Source organism: Bombina bombina, chromosome 4 (genome assembly GCF_027579735.1).
Source record: "Bombina bombina isolate aBomBom1 chromosome 4, aBomBom1.pri, whole genome shotgun sequence".
NCBI classification, from domain to species: domain Eukaryota; kingdom Metazoa; phylum Chordata; class Amphibia; order Anura; family Bombinatoridae; genus Bombina; species Bombina bombina.
In genome coordinates this window covers 547,149,714-547,163,447 of record NC_069502.1, presented here as the reverse complement: position 1 = coordinate 547,163,447, position 13,734 = coordinate 547,149,714, and the positions used below count along the sequence as shown (strand labels likewise).

The 13,734-nt window shown below is 37.2% G+C and overlaps 1 protein-coding gene and 1 long non-coding RNA gene across 2 annotated transcripts in view; one reads left to right on the top strand and one right to left on the bottom strand.

Moving 5' to 3' along the window:
* Window positions 1-13,734, top strand: part of ME1 (malic enzyme 1) — an 809,599-nt gene that overhangs the window by 439,830 nt on the left and 356,035 nt on the right. The gene's annotated exons all lie outside the window — the stretch shown is intronic.
* On the bottom strand, window positions 8,537-11,143 carry LOC128656536 (uncharacterized). Its single transcript, XR_008402020.1, has 2 exons — window positions 11,112-11,143; window positions 8,537-8,881 (listed from the first exon to the last, which is right to left on the bottom strand). It is a non-coding gene; the product is annotated as an uncharacterized LOC128656536 (long non-coding RNA).

Genomic DNA, 13,734 nt, shown 5'->3' with positions numbered 1-13,734 from the left:
ATTGGGAGAATGTCATATGGTCAGATGAAACCAAAGTAGAACTGTTTGGTAGAAACACAACTCGTCGTGTTTGGAGGAGAGAGAATGCTGAGTTGCAACCAAAGGACACCATACCTACTGTGAAGCATGGGGGTGGCAACATCATGCTTTGGGGCTGTTTCTCTGCAACGTGAACAGGACGACTGATCCGTGTACATGAAAGAATGAATGGGGCCATGTATCATGAGATTTTGAGTGCAAACCTCCTTCCATCAGCAAGGGCATTGAAGATGAAACATGGCTGGGTCTTTAAGCATGACAACGATCCCAAACACACCACCAGGACAACGAAGGAGTGGCTTTGTAAGAAGCATTTCAAGGTCCTGGAGTGGCCTAGCCAGTCTCCAGATCTCAACCCCATAGAAAACCTTTGGAGGGAGTTGAAAGTCTGAGTTGCCCAGCAACAGCCCCAAAACAACCCTGCTCTAGAGGAGATCTGCATGCAGGAATTGGCCAACATACCAGCAACAGTGTGTGACAACCTTGTGAATACTTACAGAAAACGTTTTACCTCTGTCATTGCCAACAAAGGATATATAACAAAGTATTGAGATGAACTTTTGATATTGACCAAATACTTATTTTCCACCATAATTTGCAAATAAATTCTTTCCAAATCAGACAATGTGATTGTCTGGATTTGTTTCCATATTTTGTCTCTCATATTTGAGGTGTACCTATGATGAAAATTACAGGCCTCTCTCATCTTCTTAAGTGGGAGAACTTGCACAATTGGTGGCTGACTAAATACTTTTTTGCCCCATTGTATATGTATGTGTGTGTGTATATATATATATATATATATATGCCTGTCAGTGGGGTGCCTCCATTAAATGAGTTACACGTTGCAATGAGGCTATCCAGCCACAGTACTGTAGTATTCAAATATGACTGTTACTGTGTATTCAATCACTGTGACAGATAGTCAAAGTTATTGTATATATAAAATGGAGCCTAGATACTGGCATGCTGGTATCAAGCTCAATTGGCAATCACCCGATGCTTCACGAGTGTAGCAGTCCAGTGATGCCCTTGTAGTATGTGGCCTATATTTGTTATGAATTATTTGGAAACCTATGCATATGGGTTATTCCTAAAATCATAATGAATCTATTTTTAGATATTTTTCTTTAAATACACTAGTTTTGTAGAAATGGTTGCTTTTTTTTCTTTTAATTTTTCCTAATTTTTCAGTATTAAATTTGTTTTTCTTGTTATTTTATGTACCAATATAGAGAATCAGAAGTAAGCTCTGTTTATTAAAAACATGGTTTATTATATGTATGGGTGCACGTATAAAGAGAGCGGATAATTAGAGAAGGGTCCAACTGCAGAGTGGAGCTCCACTCTAGACAGGAAACATGTGACCTCCACTCAAAGCTTTTTTTTTTTTTTTTAATCAACTTTAATGTAACAAACAAGCTATAGACTGTGACAATGATTATGAAAACGAAACATTTTGTAGCTTTCTTGCTCTTCTTTCACAGTGTTTTATGCAGATTGTGATTTATAAGGTAACCACTGTGAGTGAACATTAACCCCTTAGTGACCAGAACATTGTTACCATTTCTTTCCCTTAAGGCAGTGTTTTTCAACCAGTGTGCCGTGAGAGATCCTCAGGTGTGCCACGGCAGACTGACAACAGTGTGACATATTTTTTAAACTTTGCTTGTTTTTTACTCCCAGTGCAGGGGTAGTTTGTAGGAGGCATGGCACAACAGCACAATACATACAGTATGTGTGTGTTTGTGTGTATGTGTATATATATATATGCTGTATTAGGCTACAATGTGTGATTTTTTTTTTAAATTTGGGATGGTGGTGTGCCACAGGATTTTTTAATGTAAAAAAGTGTGCCCCGGCAAAAAAAAAGGTTAAAAATCACTGCCTTAAGGAACCAAGGCTATTTTTACATTTCTGCGGTGTTTGTGTTTAGCTGTAATTTTCCTCTTACTCATTTACTGTACCCACACACATTATATACCGTTTTTCTCACTATTAAATGTACTTTCTAAAGATACCATTATTTTCATCATATCTTATAATTTACTATAATTTTTTTTATAAAATATGATGAAAAAATGTAAACAAAACACACTTTTTCTAACTTTGACCCCCAAAATCTGTTACACATCTACAACCACCAAAAAACACCCATGCTAAATAGTTTCTAAATTTTGTCCTGAGTTTAGAAATACCCAATGTTTACATGTTCTTTGCTTTTTTTGTAAACTATAGGGCCATAAATACAAGTAGCACTTTGCTATTTCCAAACCACTTTTTTTCAAAATTAGCGCTAGTTACATTGGAACCCTGATATCTGTCAGGAATCCCTGAATATCCCTTTACATGTATATATTTTTTTTTAGAAGACAACCCAAAGTATTGATCTAGGCCCATTTTGGTATATTTCATGCCACCATTTCACCGCCAAATGCAATCAAATAAGAAAAAAATGTTTATTTTTTCACAAAATTTATTTTTCTCACAGAAATTAATTACAAACAGCTTGTGTAATTATGGCACAAATGGTTGTAAATGCTTCTCTGGGAAACCCTTTGTTCAGAAATAGCAGACATATATGGCTTTGGCATTGCTTTTTTGTAATTAGAAATCCGGTGCACCACACTTGTATTATGCTGTGCACCACACTTGTATTATGCCCAGTATTGACGGAATTAATTCAGTAGCTTATAGTGAGTTTGTAGGGTTAATTTTAGCTTTAGTGTAATAGACAACCCAAAGTATTGATCTAGGCCCATCTTGGTATATTTCATTTCACCGCCAAATGCAATAAAATACAAAAAAATTGTTCACTTTTTCACAAACTTTAGGTTTCTCACTGCAATTATTTACAATCAACTTGTGCAATTATGGCACAAATGGTTGTAAATGCTTCTCTGGGATACCCTTTGTTCAGAAATAGCAGACTTATATGGCTTTGGGATTGCTTTTTGGTAGTTAGAAGGCCGCTAAATGCTGCTGCGCACCACACTTGTATTATGCCCAGCAGTGAAGGTGTTAATTCATTAGCTTGTAGGGAGCTTGTACATTTAATTTTCGCTTTAGTGTAGTAGACAACCCAAAGTATTGATCTAGGCCCATTTTGCTATATTTCATGCTACCCTTTCAGCGCCAGATGCGATCAAATAAAAAAATTTTTTACTTTTTCACAAACTTTGGGTTTATCACTGAAATTATTTACAAACAGCTTGTGCAATTATAGCACAAATGGTTGTAAATGCTTCTCTGGGATCCCCTTTGTTCAGAAATAGCAGACATTTATGGCTTTGGGATTGCTTTTTGGTAATTAGAAGGCCGCTAAATGCTGCTGCGCACCACACTTGTATTATGCCCAGCAGTGAAGGTGTTAATTCATTAGCTTGTAGGGGGCTTGTACGTTTAATTTTCGCTTTAGTGTAGTAGACAACCCAAAGTATTGATCTAGGCCCATTTTGCTATATTTCATGCTACCATTTCACTGCCAAATGCGATCAAATAAAAACTTTTTTTTACTTTTTCACAAACTTTGGGTTTATCATTATTTACAAACAGCTTGTGCAATTATAGCACAAATGGTTGTAAATGCTTCTCTGGGATCTCCTTTGTTCAGACTCCCCCCCCAAACAGCTCTCTAACCCCCCCTTCTACCTTTTAGCGTACATGTTATGTACTTTCAGCTGTCTGCCAGTAGCCATTTTACTATATTTATTTGCTTTTATTTTTTTATATATAGTAGATATATAAAATAAAATCTGTAGTGTATTTGCCCACCCTCATTCCCCTACCACTCTACCCTCTCCCAGTTTTTTTTACTAATCTATTATCCCCCTCTCCCTCCTTCCAGCTTCCAACTTTTTCCGTAGTATAAGCGTTCCCACCCGCTCCTGTCCCTCTCACACACCCTATTGCCTTCTTCCTCCTCCCTCCAGTGATGGGCCACCCACCTGCCTCCCTCCTATCCTTCGCACACCACCAATGATCGGCACCATCACTGGCCCTCTCTGCAATGGTTGCTTAGAAAATGGTAATGCACTATGCCTCAATATTGAGGTATTGCTGCAATCTGTGTCCCTTTCCGTATTGTGCAGCGGTGGTGCCAATCGGTGGCGTGGGAGGGTAAGGAGGGAGGCAGGTGGGAGCCCCATCGCTGGAGGGGCTGGAGAGGCTGGGACCACTGCGCTGCATAAAAAAAATATGTTAAGATAGGGATAGAGGGATAGTGATAGATGGATAGAGATAAATGGATATAGGTATAGGGAGATAGGGATAGCGATAGAGGAATAGAGATAGAGGGATAGATGGATAGAGATAAATGGATATAGGTATAGGGAGATAGGGATAGCGATAGAGGGATAGAGATAGAGGAATAGAGATAGAGGGATAGATGGACACAGCAATAGAGGGATAGAGGGATATATAGATAGTGATAGAGATAGAGGGATTGGTGATAGATATAGACGGGAGTGGGTGGTACCTCTGCGCTGCAGAAAATTAGATGTTGAAAGTGGCAGGGAGGGTGAACGAGGGAGGAAGGTTCTTGGAGGGAGAGGTGGGTAAATAATGGAGTGGTTAGTAAGTTGGACACATTTTTGACCGTCTACACGGACTTTAACACTAGTATTGCAATAAACAGATAGCAAATGTGGAACAAATTTGGTTATGTTTTCAAAAAGTAACTGTTATTTTAAAAAGAGTTAAAATCCTTTGAGCCACTTATTTATTTGTGGATGTATACACGGCATGAACCCCATCCTAGGACAGACATGTTATCAGACTTGCCCAACGCTCTTTATGGAAAACATTAGTGACAACCTTGCTACTTCATATATTTTACCTTTTATGAATAATAAACTGTTATTTTAAAAGGGTTAAAATCCTTTTGGGTCACTCATTTCTGTGATGATAAATACTCGGCATGAACTTCATCATAGAATAGACAAATATTTTCAGCATGGCCCAATGCAAACAATCTGGTGCCAACTTTGCCACTTCATATATTTTATCTTATCTTATTAAGTAAAGGTATTTAAAAAGGGTTAAAATCATTTGGCCCACTAATTTATGTGTGGATATATACAGGGCATGAACCCCATTATAGAATAGACATGTTATCAACCTGGCCCAACGCTTTTTATAGCAAAACAATTGCAGACAACCTTGCCATTTCATATATTTTACCTTTTCTAAATAAGTAATTGGTATTTAAAAACTTATAAAATCCTTTGGAACGCTCATTAATGTGTGCTTATATACATGGCATAAGCCTCTATAGGATATACATGTTTTCAGCCTGTCACAATGCTTTTTATATCAAACAATCTGGTGCCAACCTTGCCACTTCATATATTTTACCTTTTCTGAATAAGTAAATGGTATTTTAAGTGTTAAAATCCTTTTGGTCACTTATTTCTGTGATGATATATACTCGACATGAACATCTTCATAGAATATACATATTTTCAATGCTTATTATAGCAATTTTTTTGTGCCAACTTGGCCACTTCATATATTTTATCTTTTCTGAATAAGTAACTGGTATTTAAACTGGTATTTAAAAAGGGTTGAAATCCGATGAGTCACTCATTTCTGTGTGCATATATACAGGGCATGAACCACTTCATATTTTTAAGTTCTAAGCCTGACCCAATGCTTTATATGGCAAACAAACTTGTGCCAACCTTGCCACTGAATATATTTTAGTCTTTTTTAAAAGTAACTTGTATTTAAAAAGGTTTAAAATTATTTGCGACACTCATTTCTGTGTGGATATATGTTTTAAGCCTGAACCAACGCTTTATATGGCAAACAAACTTGTGCCAAACTGGAGCTCCACTCAAGATAGGAAACATTTGACCTCCACTCAATATATATATTTTTTTTAAATGGACTTTAACGTAACAATCAATAGACACAATAATTCAGAAAACTAAATATTTTGCTTTCCTGTTCTTAATGTTCATTCACAGTGGTTTATGCTGATTGTTATTAATAAGGTTAAATAAGCACATTCTTTACATTAACATATGTTCTGTTAGGGCAAAAGTATAAGCAAAAGCAATGATTATTGTAAGTTATAAATAGATCATCTCCGTAAATCACACCTGGCTGCCATCAGGGGGTTACAGGGGTGACTCCTGTCAGGGGCCAAATGGGCCAGGGTGCCCCATGAGGCAAGAACAACTATTATTTTCTTTAAACAATTTTGGCAGCCACCAGAGGGTACTACAGCAGAGTGCAACTGAGTGTGGTCAATTTTATTAAAAAAAATGAGTAAAGCATTAGCATTTGAGAGTGCACTAAACCACTATGCGTAGTGAGACAGACTTGGCACTTAAAAGGATACTAAACACAATTTTTTTCATTCTAGAATCAGATAGAGCATGCAATTTTAAGCAGCTTTTTAATTTACTTCTATTATCAAATTTTCTTCGTTCTCTTCCTATATTTATCTGAAAAAGAAGAAATAAAAGCGTTTGAGCCGGCCCATGTTAGTTTGAGAACCTGGGTTACGCTTACTTATTGGATGGCTAAATGCAGGCACCAATTAGCAAGCTATATCCAGGGTACTGAACAAAAAATAGTCATGCTCCAAAGCTTTCATTCCTAACTTTTCAAATAAAGATAGCAAGAGAACGAATAAAAAATTATAATAGGAATAAATTATAAAGCTGCTTAAAATTGCATGCTCTATCAGAATCATGAAAGAAAAAATGTGGGTCCAGTAGCCCTTTAAGTTTGTACAGTGTGTGTCTGAGTCAGATGGCAGAGCACTTTCATTTGCAGAGGAGGTAGGACTTACATAGTATTTTTTTTTTATTTATTTGTGGAATTTTGGGTTGTAACTTCAGTGTGGTAGTAGTATGGTGGGGACAGGGGTCCATAAAAAACATTATTTTTTTTAGCAATCTGCAGCAGTGTATTTATGATTATTTGACAATGCTGTAGAAATTCTATATTTAAAGCCATGCATAAAGGTTTCCTCCTTAATACACAAATGGTAGTTGCCCTTTTGAAAGATATTTTTTTTTTAGTAATATATACATTTTAACTACATTTCAGTTTACTGCCCCTTTATGCAAGGACTTTACAGATGCAAGGAGGCATTTTATCTATGATTTTTACATATGCATAAAAAGTTATACTTTCAAACTAAGATTTCTCAGTGTTTCAAATGCGTTAACTTTACACTGTTCAGTTTACACTACAGCTGACTTAATTTTGAAATACATACAAACGAGCCTAAATCATGCATTTAACCATATCTAATGGTATGAGACCTAGTGCCACGGCTTATGGTTCCACCAAGACCATATAGAGTACAGCATTTTCAAAATCCATAAGTACAGCTGACAGATGGGAACATGTTTACACCGTAATTGAAGTGTTGCTCTTGTTTGGGGGGACAAAACACAAACATATGTCAACCTTTTAAAAGTACTTTTCTTCATCTAGCCATCTACCGATAACATTAATCTACAATTTTGAATTCATAGAGTTTAATTTATGTTTGCACATTTGCAAATCTGATTGTTTAAAAAGTGATCTCTTAATTTCTGCAATTTTGTTATCATGCATGTCACACACTGTTTTGTTGTTGTTGTTTTTGTTGGTCTCTCTGTGAGAGTGTGTGCGTATGTCTTTGTGCTTTTTCTGTGTATGTCTGTGAGGGTGTGTGCGTATGTCTTTGTGCTTTTTCTATTTGTGTCCCTGTGAGGGTGTGTGTACGTATGTCTTTGTGTATTTCCTCTTGATGCCTCTGTGAGGGTGGATGTGTATGATTTTTTTTTTTATGTGGATGTCTCTTTGAGGGTGGGTGTGTGTATGTATGTATGTCTGCATTTTCTGTGGATGTCTCTCTGAGGGTGTGTGAGTATGTCTGTGTGTTTTCTTTGGTTGTCTCTGTGAGGGTGTGTGTATGTATGTGCAGTTTCTGTGGGTGTCTCTCTGAGAGTGTATGTCTCGCTGTTTTCTCTGGATGTCTCAGTGAGGGTGTGTGTGTGTCTCTATGTCTTTGTGTGTTTTATGTGGTTGTCTCTCTGTGTGTTGATGGGTATATTATGTTAGCGGGTGACTTGTAACCGACACATGAGGGCATTTTGAAACTCATATGATTGTCTGTAATACAACAAACAACACCCACAACTTCCTTTAACATGTTTCTTAGATAGACATATATGGACATTTTATGTTACTCCTCTAACTGCATTTCCTGTAGCCTCATGATGCGAGACTGCTATATAACTGCTGTGTATACTTACAGTACACGGAACTAGTGAGAAACACTCTCTGTGCTTGTGTGCTTTCTTGCTGTTCCCCGGAGCTCTGGAGAATCGTGTTCAATCAAGGTCAGAAACCATTTGAACTTATAACCCTAACCTTATACTATGAAAGCAGAAGCAACAATAGGCTACTGCTATATATATATACTGTTAACTATAATTATGTTGTACCTTCATACTTGTGATAGTGTGTTATTAAAGCACTGACTCAGAAATGGTGTTAATTATCTTATTTTTTTATTATTATCAATAATTTAAACAGAAACACACCACCACCCCTTGTCCATCAGTCATTTGTTGAACATGGCATTAACTTGGAGGCCCTCTTGGTCAAGACATGCCTGCAAAAACAACTCCATATCTTCTCTGTGCTGAAATACAAAGAGGAATGGCTCCCTTGCTTCTGGTTCTTCTCTTTGCATCACGTTATCTATGGCCTTCTGGCGGTCATCTTCATTCATTGACCCATAACTTGGCATGGTTATGCGCCCACAGAACAGTGCCTCATTCTTGACAACCCATTGTATAGCAATGTGTAGATCTTTAATGATTGCTGGCTCCTGTGTCAAGCACATGGGAGGAAACTTAGTGATAGTCAGAATCAAAACTGTTATTTTCATAATAAATAAAAAATCATTTAAGGGACACTCAAGTCAAAAACAAACTTTTATAAATCAGAAAGAACATGCAGTTTCCAATTTACTTCCATTATAAAATCTGCTTCGTTCTCTTGTTATCCTTTGCTGAAGGAACAACATTGCACTACTGGCAGCAAGATGAACACATATAGGCCGCGTTTGGGCAGCGCTCAGGAGCTAGTGGAGGCGCTTCACTTCCAGCTATAACGTGGCGCTAGGTGACGTCACAAGCAAGGGAGCTTAGAGAAAACGATCGCATGCGCAAAGGGATCTGCTGCATAATAATGGACTTTGCGCATGCGAACGTTTTAAAATAAGCTCCCTTGTAGCTGACTGTAAAAATGTTTAAATTGTGTCTCTCTTTATTAGTGGAGGATTATTTTTATTTTAGCTGTTTACACAACACCGTTGTTCGAGAATGGTTTCCCCTGCCTCTCGGCAAACATTGGAACTCTGACCCACCTCCATTCAGCTGTTCTCAGCTCAGCCCCTGTAGCTTATCCTGCCACATTAAGCTAATAATAGTACGGGTGCTGAGCTGAGACCAGCTGAATGGAGGTGGGTCAGAGTTCCAATGTTTGCAGAGAGGCAGGGGAAACCAGAGACACTGGGGATACAATTCTCAGCATAACACCGGATAAGCATGACAGCAGCATTTAGTACAGGGCTTACTTAACCTATCTCCAATTTGCCCTGTACTAAATGCTGCTGTCAGACTTATCCGCCTCACCTGTCCCTCCTCTGCTGCTTATAAAAACAAGGCAGCCTCCACAGCAAAACGTGTGTGGAGGCTGCCATGTTGCCAAGCGTCTGAGCTTGCTCTGAAAAGTGACAGCTTTTCCAGCGCGATGGAAGCACTGGGACTTACGTCATCAGAGCACTCAAAAACGCCAGGCATCTCACTTGCAAATGTGAGGAAAACGCTACAAGCGAGTCCCAGTTCGCTTGGAGCGCTGCCCGAACGGAGCCATAGTCATCCAATCGCAAAAGACAAATGTGTGCAGGCAAAAATCAGCAGCTAGCTCCCACTAGTGTTGAATATGTGTGTATTCTCTTTCAGCAAGGGATAACAAGAGAACAAAGCACATTTAAAAATAGATGTGAATTTATAAGTGTCTTAAAATGACATGTTCTATCTGAATCATGCAAGTTAAATTTTGAATTTACTATCCCTTTATCTCCTTAAGGACCGCAGCTGTAACAGATGAAAAAAAATTAAATAGTAAAAATAATAAAAATAAATAGTTATGTAGGGTTAGGGTTAGATCTAGGCTTAATGGTAGATCTAGGGGGAGGGTTAGATCTAGGGGTAGGGTTAGATCTAGGCTTAGTGGTAGATCTAGGGGGAAGGTTAGATCTAGGGGAGGGTTGGGGTTAAAAGGTCACTGAAGGAGAAAAAGGTTAATCGTAAAAATTGAAAATTGGCTATTTCAAAACTCAGGAAAAAATGAAGAAACTGTTTAGCCATGTTGTTTTCTCGGGGGTTGTAGATGAGTAACAGATTTTGGGGGTAAAAGTAAAAAAAAAAGTGTGGTTTTTAATATTTTTAATCATAATTTATAAAAATATTTAGTAAAAATTATATGATATGATGAAAAGAATGGTATCTGTAGAAAGTCAATCTTATGGCGAGAAAAACGGTATATAATATGTGTGGGTACAGTAAAGGAGTAAGAGGAAAATTGCAGCTAAACGCAAACACCGCAGCAATGTAAAAACAGCCTTGGTCGCTAACGCTAAAAACTTGTTACAACAGTCAGGTCACTAAGGGGTTAAATTAAATATGGTAAAAAAAAAAATAAGTAAGAGGGAAATTACAGATAAACACAAACACTGCAGCAATGTAAAAACAGCCTTGGTCGCTAACGCTAAAAAATTGGTAAAACAGTTAGGTCTCTACGGGGTTAAATACGGTAAAAAAAAAAGAAAGCAGCAGAACTTCCCCGTGGAGGTTGTGGATGTCACATTTTTGCTGTGTAGAGTGGAGCTTTAAATAGTTCAATATTGTTAATTTAAAACAGTAGATAATACATGAAAACTAAAGAATTACTCCTGTGATTTCCTGATTTAACTTATAATAATCATTACATTTGCTTATACTTTCCCTAATAGAACACGAATCAACTTATTTAACCTTATAAATGTCACTCACCATAAATCAAAAGAAAGCAATTTCATTTTCAGAATTGTGCCTATTAAAGTTTATTTAAAAAAAAAAAAAAAAACGTTTTCTGAATGATTGTGCATAAAGTTTATTTAAAAAAAAAAAAAAAAAAACGTTTTCTGAATGATTGTGCATATTGGTTGTTTGATACATTAAAGTTTTATTGAAATAGAAAAAAAAATTGCAGTGGAGGTCACATGTTTCCTGTCTAGAGTGGAGCTCCACTCTGCAGATAGACTACTTTGGATAATTATGGGAAACCAATACTAAGCAAAAATTCCAAAATTCAATGTCATTTTAAAAATAGAAACTAGGTAAAAAATTCTCTTTAAAGGGACAGTCAAGTCCCAAAAAAACTTTCAGGATTCAAATATTTTAAGCAACTTTCCAATTTACTTTTATCACCAATTTTGCTTTGTTCTCTTGCTATTCTTAGTTGAAAGCTAAACCTAGGAGGTTCATATGCTAATTTTTAAGACCTTGAAGGCCGCCTCCAAACTGAAAGCATTTAGACAGTTTTTCACCACTAGAGGGCTCATGTGTTTCACATAGATAACATTGAGCTCACGCACATGAATTTACCAAGGAGTGAGCACTGATTGGCTAAAATGAAAGTCTGTCAAATTAACTGAAATAAGGGGCAGTCTGCAGAGGCTTTGATGCAAGGTAATTACAAAGGTAAAACATATATTATTATAATTGCTATGTAAAACTGGGTAATGGGTAATAAAGGGATTATCTATCTTTTTAAACACAAATTCTGGTGTTGATTGTCCCTTTAAAGGGTTAACCTAGGTAATGACTGTGTTAAGAAGAAAAATGCCTAAAAAAAATGTCTTTCTGTGTAGATGATACTGTCACTACTGATATCATCTGAACTAATCCTAATCCCAGTTTCTGAATGTATAACTGAGGAATGGAATAAATCAGGTGTTCCTTTTATTTCCTCAGCCAAATTTAAAAACATGTTCCCTATTCCTTCTGCAAATTCTGGGATACTATTCCTAAGGTGGATGTAGCAATGCCCACTCTGGCTCTGCAGAAAAACAATTTCTTTTGAGGAAAGTTTAAAGGCTTTCACAGGTGATCCTTCCCGCTCTTAGGCTTTATGCTTAGGACAGTTGTAATTGTTGCTTGTGTTGCTGCAGCTACTGTGTTATGGTGTTATAACTTTTAAGAACTCATTTCATGAGAAGCTTCTCTGGAAGAGATCCAAGACAGCTTGAATTTAATCAGGACAGCAAACTACTTTGTGTGATGCAGCTGAGGAAATAATACACATTAATGCAAAAAAGCACTGCTATTGCTGTTCTGGCTAGATGAGCATTATAGCTCCATAACTGGCCTGATATGGTCTCTAAGATCAGGGAAAGATAAAAACAAATTCTAAAGGCAGAACTAGGACCCACCCCTGCTTTAACAAGAGTGAGGGGTCACCTAAAGAATCTTGGAAACCTAACACTACTTAGTCCAAATACAAACAAGCAAAGAAACATACTCCTGCCTCAAAGTAAATATGATAGTGCAGCCCCCATTCCAGATAAATCTTTTGTGGTGGGCAGATATATATATATATATATATATTTTCAATAGTCTTGAGAGTGGTCATTTTAAGACCCTTGGGTGTTGGAAATCATATCTAAGGGGTACTGAATAGGCTTTAGATCAAAACCTCCTTGAAGAAGATTTCTACTGTCTTGAGTTCCAAAAGATTATTTGAAGGAGACAATTGGAGAAATCTCTCCTGTCCAGGTTGCAGAAATAAACCAAGGGCTTTACTCCTAAACTTTTCAAAGTACCAAAAGAAGAGGCTACTTTTCAGCCTATTTTTTTTTTTTTTTTTTTACATCGCCGGCTGCCAAAAATTATTTAAAAGGTATTATTGCTCCTTCTGTAGGAGATTCTTCAGCCTATTTTTGATATCAAAATTCTAAACAAGTTTCTCAAATGACCAACTTTCAAAATGAAGACAATTCACACTACACTTCCTTTAGTGCAGAAGAATCAGTTTATGTCTACCATTGACTTAAGATGCCTATTTATATTTCCATACTCACAGATTTATCAGTCTGTGGCATTTTCATTTGGTCTGGCAAAAGCACCCAAGCCTTTAGAAAGGTTCTAGCAGCATTGTTAACTGTAATTCAAGCACTTGGAATCTTTGTAGCTAGATAATATTCTGCTGAATTTACCCTCTCTTCAGCTGAAAATAAAATGAACACAAGTGGTTCTTCAGCTGCATCGCAGTCAGTTTGGAGAATCAATGTGCCAAAGCGCTCCTTGACTCTTTAGACCTGGGTATCCTTCCTAGGGTTTATAATAAACTGAGTGACTATGAGACTCTCTAACAGAACAGTGCAGAACTAAACTGCAACAGTCCTGTGTTCAGCTCCTACTGAGTCCTCTTCCTTCCGTTGCTCAATGCATGGAAATTATGGGCCTCATGGTTGCTGCCTTAGGTACAGTTCTATTTGCCAGATTTAATCTGCAGCCTCTCGAATATGGATGCTGCAGCAGTGGAGAAAAAATAGTCTCTAAATGAGGAGGTGTTCAACCAATTAATGGGATGCTAAGGTTTGTCAAAGAAAGAACTCTTGGACTTGCGCTTGAA